This window comes from Ranitomeya variabilis, chromosome 5, assembly GCF_051348905.1.
Source record: "Ranitomeya variabilis isolate aRanVar5 chromosome 5, aRanVar5.hap1, whole genome shotgun sequence".
Taxonomy (NCBI): Eukaryota; Metazoa; Chordata; class Amphibia; order Anura; family Dendrobatidae; genus Ranitomeya; species Ranitomeya variabilis.
This window is the reverse complement of record NC_135236.1, coordinates 45,961,908-45,972,344: the sequence shown is the minus strand read 5'-3', so window position 1 is coordinate 45,972,344 and position 10,437 is coordinate 45,961,908.

Sequence of the window (10,437 nt, the reverse complement as noted above, 5' to 3'; positions counted from 1 at the left end):
GATTCCAGGCTGTAAGTTTCCTAAGGGCCGACTTTTCAACCTGTCTGTGCCTGAACATGCCGCCATGCGGAGCTATGTAAGGGAGTCTTTGGAGAAGGGGCATATTCGGCCATCTTCTTCTCCATTAGGAGCAGGTTTTTTTTTTGTTGCCAAGAAGGATGGCTCCTTGAGACCCTGTATTGATTATCGCCTCTTGAATAAGATCACGGTCAAATTCCAATACCCTTTGCCTTTGCTCTCTGATTTGTTTGCCAGGATTAAGGGTGCTACTTGGTTTACTAAGATTGACCTTCGAGGGGCATATAATCTGGTTCGTATTAAGCAGGGTGACGAATGGAAAACTGCGTTTAATACGCCCGAGGGCCATTTTGAGTATCTTGTGATGCCATTCGGACTCTCTAATGCCCCATCTGTGTTTCAGTCCTTCATGCATGATATTTTTCGGAATTATCTTGATAAATTCATGATTGTATATTTGGATGATATTTTGATTTTTTCAGATGATTGGGAGTCTCATGTGAAACAAGTCAGGATGGTATTTCAGGTCCTTCGTGACAATGCCTTGTTTGTGAAGGGGTCTAAGTGCCTCTTTGGAGTACAGAAGGTTTCTTTTTTGGGCTTCATTTTTTCTCCATCATCTATAGAAATGGATCCGGCTAAGGTTCAGGCCATTCATGATTGGATCCAGCCCACATCCGTGAAGAGCCTTCAGAAATTTTTGGGCTTTGCTAATTTTTATCGTCGTTTCATTGCCAACTTCTCCAGTGTGGTTAAAACCCTGACCGATTTGACGAGGAAGGGCGCTGATGTAGCTAATTGGTCCTCTGAGGCCGTTTCTGCCTTTCAGGAGCTTAAGCGCCGATTTACTTCTGCCCCTGTGTTGCGTTTCTCTTCCTTTTCAGGTTGAGGTTGACGCTTCTGAGATTGGGGCAGGGGCCGTTTTGTCTCAGAGCAATTCTGATGGTTCCTTGATGAAACCGTGTGCCTTCTTTTCTCGAAAGTTTTTGCCTGCGGAACGCAATTATGATGTCGGCAATCGTGAGTTGTTGGCTATGAAGTGGGCATTTGAGGAGTGGCGACATTGGCTTGAGGGGGCCAAGCACCGTATTGTGGTCTTGACCGATCATAAGAATCTGATTTACCTCGAGTCTGCCAAACGGCTGAATCCTAGACAGGCCCGATGGTCCCTGTTTTTCTCCCGTTTTGATTTTGTTGTCTCGCATCTTCCAGGTTCTAAGAATGTTAAGGCTGATGCCCTCTCTAGGAGTTTCTTGCCTGATTCCCCTGGGATTCTTGAGCCGGTTGGTATTCTTAAGGAGGGGGTGATTCTTTCTTCCATCTCCCCTGATTTGCGACGTGCTCTTCAGGAGTTTCAGGCTGATAAACCTGATCGCTGTCCAGCGGGGAAACTGTTTGTTCCTGACAGATGGACTAGTAAAGTGATTTCTGAGGTTCACTGTTCTGTGTTGGCTGGCCATCTTGGGATTTTTGGTACCAGAGATTTGGTTAGTAGGTCCTTTTGGTGGCCTTCTTTGTCACGGGATGTGCGTTCTTTTGTGCAGTCCTGTGGGACTTGTGCGCGGGCCAACCCTTGCTGCTCCCGCGCCAGTGGGTTGCTTTTGCCTTTGCCGGTCCCTGAGAGGCCTTGGACGCATATTTCTATGGATTTTATTTCGGATCTTCCTGTTTCCCAGAGGATGTCTGTTATCTGGGTGGTCTGTGACCGGTTTTCTAAGATGGTTCATTTGGTACCTTTGCCTAAGTTGCCTTCCTCTTCTGAGTTGGTTCCGTTGTTTTTTCAGCATGTGGTTCGTTTGCATGGCATTCCGGAGAATATTGTATCCGACAGAGGTTCCCAGTTTGTTTCTAGGTTTTGGCGGGCCTTTTGTGCTAGGCTGGGCATTGATTTGTCTTTTTCTTCCGCATTTCATCCTCAGACAAACGGCCAAACCGAGCGAACTAACCAGACTTTGGAAACTTATTTGAGATGCTTTGTGTCTGTCGATCAGGATGATTGGGTGGCTTTCTTGCCATTGGCCGAGTTTGCCCTTAATAATCGGGCTAGTTCTGCTACCTTGATGTCACCATTGTTTTGTAATTCTGGGTTTCATCCTCGTTTTTCTTCAGGGCAGGTTGAGTCTTCTGATTGTCCTGGGGTGGACTCTGTGGTTGACAGGTTGCAGCAGATTTGGGCTCATGTTGTGGACAATTTGGTGTTGTCTCAGGAGGAGGCTCAGCGTTTTGCCAACCGTCGTCGGCGTGTGGGTTCCCGGCTTCGGGTTGGGGATTTGGTCTGGTTGTCTTCTCGTCATGTTCCTATGAAGGTTTCTTCCCCGAAGTTCAAGCCTCGGTTTATTGGTCCTTATAGGATTTCTGAGATTATCAATCCAGTGTCTTTTCGTTTGGCCCTTCCAGCCTCTTTTTCCATCCATAATGTTTTTCATAGATCTTTGTTGCGGAAATATGTGGTGCCCGTGGTTCCCTCTGTTGATCCTCCTGCCCCGGTGTTGATTGATGGGGAGTTGGAGTATGTTGTGGAGAAGATCTTGGATTCTCGTTTTTCTAGACAGCGGCTTCAGTATCTTGTCAAGTGGAAGGGTTATGGCCAGGAGGATAATTCTTGGGTTGTTGCCTCCGATGTTCATGCTGACGATTTGGTTCGTGCCTTCCATTTGGCTCGTCCGGATCGGCCTGGGGGCTCTGGTGAGGGTTCGGTGACCCGTCCTCAAGGGGGGGTACTGTTGTGAATTCTGTTGTGGGTTCTGCTCTTAGGCTCCCTCCGGTGGTTATAAGTGGTAGTGCTGCTGTTTGTCCTTCACAACAGTCATCAGCTGCTTCCACTTTGGACGGGGCTATTTAGTCTGGCTCCTTCCTTTAGTGAGTGCCAGTTGTCCATTGTTTTCTAGGGATCCACATCTCTGCTTGGTTTCTCCTTCTGGATTGTCCAAATCATCAAAGATACTGTAAGTCCTGGCTCTGTTTTTGCAGTCCACATGCGGTGGACTTAATAGTTCTGTGAAGTGCTATGTTTTTTCTTGTCCAGCTTTGTCTGTGTTAAGATTTACTCAGCCAAGCTGGAAGCTCTGGAGTCACAGAGTTACCCTCCATGCCTTTAGTTAGGTGTGGAGATTTTTGTATTCTCTGTGGTGGATTTTGTAGTATTTTTTATACTGACCGCACAGTACTCTTTCCTGTCTTTTCTTTCTAGGTAGCGTGGCCTCCTTTGCTAAATTCTGTTTTCAATCTGCGTTTGTAATTTCCCTCTCCTCTCACAGTCAATATTTGTGGGGGGCTGCCTTTCCTTTGGGAATTTTCTCTGAAGCAAGATAGTATTCCTGTTTCTTTCTTTAGGTATAATTAGTCCTCCGGCCGTGACGAGGTGTCTAGGGAGTGACAGGAACATCCCACGGCTACTTCTAGTTGATGTGATAAGTTCAGGGTCTGCGGTCAGTATAGAGGCCACCTACTCCAGAGCTCGTCCATGCTGCTCCTAGGCCACCAGTTCATAACACCGACCCATGCATCACCACAGCCCAGCACTGACTATTGACCCGACCCATGCATCACCACAGCCCAGCACCGACTATTAACCCGACCCATGCATCACCACAGCCCAGCACCGACTATTGACCCGACCCATGCATCACCACAGCCCAGCACCGACTATTAACCCGACCCATGCATCTCCACAGCCCAGCACTATTAACCCGACCCATGCATCACCACAGCCCAGCACCGACTATTGACCCGACCCATGCATCACCACAGCCCAGCACCGACTATTAACCCGACCCATGCATTACCACAGCCCAGCACCAACTATTGACCCGACCCATGCATCACCACAGCCCAGCACCGACTATTAACCCGACCCATGCATCACCACAGCCCGGCACCAACTATTAACCCGACCCATGCATCACCACAGCCCATCACCGACTATTAACCCGACCCATGCATCACCACAGCCCAGCACCGACTATTAACCCGACCCATGCATCACCACGGCCCAGCACCGACTATTAACCCCCACATCACAACGGCCCAGCACCAACTATTGACCCGACCCATGCATCACCACAGCCCAGCACCGACTATTAACCCCCACATCACAACGGCCCAGCACCAACTATTGACCCCCACATCAGAACGGCCCAGCACCGACTATTAACTCCCACATCACCACAGCCCAGCACCGACTATTAAACTCCACATCACCACGGGCCAGCACCAGCTATTGACCCGACGCATGCATCACCACGGCCCAGCACTGACTATTAACCCCCACATCACTACAGCCCAGCACCAACTATTGACCTGACATTAAATGATTCAGAAATACACTCTATACATTGTTAATGTGGTAAATGACTATTCTAGCTGCAAACGTCTGGTTTGTAATGCAATATCTTCATAGGTGTATAGAGGCCCATTTCCAACAACCATCACTCCAGTGTTCTTATGGTACTTTCTGTTTGCTAACTGTGTAAGAAGGCTAATGGACGGTTAGAATACCCTGGAAAACCCTTGTGCAAGTATGTTAGCACAGCTGAAAACAGTTTGGCTGATTAGAGAACCTATAAACCTGATCTTCCTTTGAGCTATTTGTGAATCTGAAGCATTACATTTGTTGGTTCCATTAAACTCTCAAAATGGCCAGAAAAAAAGAACTTTCATGTGAAACTCAACAGTCCATTCTTATTCTTAGAAATCAAGGCTATTCCATGCGAGAAATTGCCAAAAAACTGAAGATTTCCTACAACGGTGTGTCCTACTCCCTTCAGAGGAGAGCACAAACAGGCTCTAACCAGAGTAGAAAGATAAGTGGGAGGCCGCGCTGCACAACTGAGCAACAAGTACATTAGAGTCAGTAGTTTCAGAAATCGACGCCTCACAGGTCCTCAATTGGCAGCTTCATTAAATAGTACACGCAAAACGCCAGTGTCAACGTCTACAGTGAAGAGGCGACTCCGGGATGCTGGCCTTCAGGGCAGAGAGGCAAAGAAAAAGCCATATCTGAGACTGGCTAATAAAAGGAAAAGATTAATATGGGCAAAAGAACACAGACATTGGACAGAGGACGATTGGAAAAAAGTGTCATGGACAGGAGAATCCAAGTGTGAGGTGTTTGGATCACACAGAAGAACATTTGTGAGACGCAGAACAACTGAAAAGATGCTGGAAGAGTGCCTGACGCTAAACTGCTAGAATGCCAAAGGTCTGCAATGCTGGAATTGCTGCAAAGGGATCAAAGATTGAAGGAGAAAATTATTATTTCAAATAAAAATCTTTTTTTCGAACCTTGTCAATGTCAGGACTAGATGTTCAGGTCATTTGGCAACTCATTTGATTAATACAAGTATGAGTTTTCATGGAAAACACAAAATTGTCTAGGTGACGCTAAACTTTGGAACCGTAGTGTACCTGCTGTATGCACTATGATAATCTACTGACAGCGACTTCTGCAGCAAAAATCTAGTAAGCAGAGTAGGAGCCAGAGATTTTCCACCACTAGGGGGCAACACTATCGCATACATGTTTTCTCCTGTACTTTTAGTAGCCATGTACTGTACTGCATTGCAACAGTGACCTCTAGTGGTCAAATAAAAATGCTTTAACCTCTTCCCAACCAGATGATATTTTAATTTTGCGCCTTTTTATATATTTTTTTCCAAGACTCACAACCTTTTTTTCCCCACAGACATTGTGGGTGGCACATCCAGTGTTATCTACTCTATATAGAGGTGTTATCAGTCATTGTACAGGAGGAGGAGGTGAGCTGTGACATCACCTATTGTGAATGGTGAATCCTGTGTTATCTACTGTATATAGAGGTGTTATCAGTCATTGTACAGGAGGAGGAGGAGGTGAGCTGTGACATCACCTATTGTGAATGGTGAATCCAGTGTTATCTACTCTATATAGAGGTGTTATCAGTCATTGTACAGGAGGAGGAGGTGAGCTGTGACATCACCTATTGTGAATGGTGAATCCTGTGTTATCTACTGTATATAGAGGTGTTATCAGTCATTGTACAGAAGGAGGAGGTGAGCTGTGATAACACCTATTGTGAATGGTGGATCCTGTGTTATCTATTGTTTGTAGAGGTGTTATCAGTCATTGTACAGGAGGAGGTGAGCTGTGACATTACCTATTGTGAATGGTGAATCCTGTGCTATCTACTGTATATAGAGGTGTTATCAGTCATTGTAGAGGAGGAGGTGAGCTGTGACATCATCTATTGTAAATGGTGGATCCTGTGTTATCTACTGTATATAGAGGTGTTACCAGTCATTGTACAGGGGGAGGAGGAGGTGAGCTGTGACATCACCTATTGTGAATGGTGGATCCTGTGTTATCTACTGTATATAGAGGTGTTATCAGTCATTGTACAGGAGGAGGAGGTGAGCTGTGACATCACCTATTGTGAATGGTGAATCCTGTGCTATCTACTGTATATAGAGGTGTTATCAGTCATTGTAGAGGAGGAGGAGGTGAGCTGTGACATCATCTATTGTAAATGGTGGATCCTGTGTTATCTACTGTATATAGAGGTGTTACCAGTCATTGTACAGGGGGAGGAGGAGGTGAGCTGTGACATCACCTATTGTGAATGGTGGATCCTGTGTTATCTACTGTATATAGAGGTGTTATCAGTCATTGTACAGGAGGAGGAGGTGAGCTGTGACATCACCTATTGTGAATGGTGGATCCTGTGTAATCTACTGTATATAGAGGTGTTATCAGTCATTGTACAGGAGGAGGAGGTGAGCTGTGACATCACCTATTGTGAATGGCGGATCCTGTGTTATCTACTGTATATAGAGGTGTTATCAATCACTGTAAAGGAGGAGGAGGTGAGCTGTGAAATCCCCTATTGTGAATGGTGGATCCTGTGTTATCTAATGTATACAGAGGTGTTATCAGTCATTGTACAGGAGGAGGAGGTGAGCTGTGACATCATCTATTGTAAATGGTGGATCCTGTGTTATCTACTGTATATAGAGGTGTTATCAGTCATTGTACAGGGGGAGGAGGAGGTGAGCTGTGACATTACCTATAGTGAATGATGAATCCTGTGTTATTTACTGTATATAGAGCTGTTATCAGTCATTGTACAGGAGGAGGAGGTGAGCTGTGACATCCCCTATTGTGAATGGTGAATCCTGTGTTATTTACTGTATATAGAGGTGTTATCAGTCATTGTACAGGAGGAGGAGGTGAGCTGTGATATCATCTATTGTGAATGGTGGATCCTGTGTTATCTACTGTATATAGAGGTGTCATCAGTCATTGTACAGGAGGAGGAGGAGGTGAGCTGTGACATCACCTATTGTGAATAGCGGATCCTGTGTTATCTACTGTATATAGAGGTGTTATCAGTCATTCATTGTACAGGAGGAGGAGGTGAGCTGTGACATCACCTATTGTGAATGGTGGATCCTGTGTTATCTACTGTATTCATAGGTGTTATCAGTCATTGTACAGGAGGAGGAGGTGAGCTGTGACATCATCTATTGTAAATGGTGGATCCTGTGTTATCTACTGTATATAGAGGTGTTATCAGTCATTGTACAGGGGGAGGAGGAGGTGAGCTGTGACATTACCTATAGTGAATGATGAATCCTGTGTTATTTACTGTATATAGAGCTGTTATCAGTCATTGTACAGGAGGAGGAGGTGAGCTGTGACATCCCCTATTGTGAATGGTGGATCCTGTGTTATTTACTGTATATAAAGGTGTTATCAGTCATTGTACAGGAGGAGGAGGTGAGCTGTGATATCTTCTATTGTGAATGGTGGATCCTGTGTTATCTACTGTATATAGAGGTGTCATCAGTCATTGTACAGGAGGAGGAGGTGAGCTGTGACATCACCTATTGTGAATAGCGGATCCTGTGTTATCTACTGTATATAGAGGTGTTATCAGTCATTCATTGTACAGGAGGAGGAGGTGAGCTGTGACATCACCTATTGTGAATGGTGGATCCTGTGTTATCTACTGTATTCAGAGGTGTTATCAGTCATTGTACAGGAGGAGGAGGTGAGCTGTGACATCACCTATTGTGAATGGTGGATCCTGTGTTATCTACTGTATTCAGAGGTGTTATCAGTCATTGTACAGGAGGAGGAGGTGAGCTGTGACATCACCTATTGTGAATGGTGGACTCTGTGTTATCTACTGTATATAGAGGTGTTAACAGTCATTGTACAGGAGGAGGAGGTGAGCTGTGACATCACCTATTGTGAATGGTGGACCCTGTGTTATCTACTGTATATAGAGGTGTTATCAATCACTGTACAGGAGGAGGAGGTGAGCTGTGACATCACCTATTGTGATTGGTGGATCCTGAGTTATCTACTGTATATAGAGGTGTTTTCAGTCATTGTACAGGAGGAGGAGGTGAGCTGTGATATCATCGATTGTGAATGGTGGGCCCTGTGTTACCTACTGTATATAGAGGTGTTTTCAGTCATTGTACAGGAGGAGGAGGTGAGCTGTGACATCATCTATTGTGAATGGTGGATCCTGAGTTATCTACTGTATATAGAGGTGTTTCAGTCATTGTACAGGAGGAGGAGGTGAGCTGTGATATCACCTATTGTGAATGGTGGACCCTGTGTTATCTACTGTATATAGAGGTGTTATCAGTCATTGTACAGGAGGAGGAGGTGAGCTGTGACATCATCTATTGTGAATGGTGGATCCTGAGTTATCTACTGTATATAGAGGTGTTTCAGTCATTGTACAGGAGGAGGAGGTGAGCTGTGATATCACCTATTGTGAATGGTGGATCCTGTGTTATTTACTGTATATAAAGGTGTTATCAGTCATTGTACAGGAATAGGAGGTGAGCTGTGACATCACCTATTGTGAATGGTGGACCCTGTGTTATTTACTGTATATAAAGGTGTTATCAGTCATTGTACAGGAATAGGAGGTGAGCTGTGACATCACCTATTGTGAATGGTGGATCCTGTATTATCTACTGTATACAGAGGTGTTATCAGTCATTGTACAGGAGGAGGAGGTGAGCTGTGACATCACCTATTGTGAATGGCGGATCCTGTGTTAACTACTGTATAGAGAGGTGTTATCAGTCATTGTACTGAAGGAGGAGGTGAGCTGTGACATCACCTATTGTGAATGTTGGATCCTGTGTTATCTACTGTGTATAGAGGTGTTATCAGTCATTGTACAGGAGGAGGAGGTGAGCTGTGACATCACCTATTGTGAATGGTGGATCCTGAGTTATCTACTCTATATAGAGGTGTTATCAGTCATTGTACAGGAGGAGGAGGTGAGCTGTGACATCACCTATTGTGATTGGTGGATCCTGAGTTATCTACTGTATATAGAGGTGTTTTCAGTCATTGTACAGGAGGAGGAGGTGAGCTGTGACATCATCTATTGTGAATGGTGGATCCTGAGTTATCTACTGTATATAGAGGTGTTTCAGTCATTGTACAGGAGGAGGAGGTGAGCTGTGATATCACCTATTGTGAATGGTGGACCCTGTGTTATCTACTGTATATAGAGGTGTTATCAGTCATTGTACAGGAGGAGGAGGTGAGCTGTGACATCATCTATTGTGAATGGTGGATCCTGAGTTATCTACTGTATATAGAGGTGTTTCAGTCATTGTACAGGAGGAGGAGGTGAGCTGTGATATCACCTATTGTGAATGGTGGATCCTGTGTTATTTACTGTATATAAAGGTGTTATCAGTCATTGTACAGGAGGAGGAGGTGAGCTGTGACATCACCTATTGTGAATGGTGGACCCTGTGTTATTTACTGTATATAAAGGTGTTATCAGTCATTGTACAGGAATAGGAGGTGAGCTGTGACATCACCTATTGTGAATGGTGGACCCTGTGTTATCTACTGTATACAGAGGTGTTATCAGTCATTGTACAGGAGGAGGAGGTGAGCTGTGACATCACCTATTGTGAATGGCGGATCCTGTGTTATCTACTGTGTAGAGAGGTGTTATCAGTCATTGCACTGAAGGAGGAGGTGAGCTGTGACATCACCTATTGTGAATGTTGGATCATGTGTTATCTACTGTGTATAGAGGTGTTATCAGTCATTGTACAGGAGGAGGAGGTGAGCTGTGACATCACCTATTGTGAATGGTGGATCCTGAGTTATCTACTCTATATAGAGGTGTTATCAGTCATTGTACAGGAGGAGGAGGTGAGCTGTGACATCACCTATTGTGAATGGCGGATGCTGTGTTATCTACTGTATAGAGAGGTGTTATCAGTCATTGTACAGAAGGAGGAGGTGAGCTGTGACACCACCTATTGTGAATGGTGGATCCTGTGTTATCTACTGTATATAGAGGTGTTATCTGTCATTGTACAGGAGGAGGAGGTGAGCTGTGATATCACCTATTGTGAATGGTGGATCCTGTGTTATCTACTGTATACA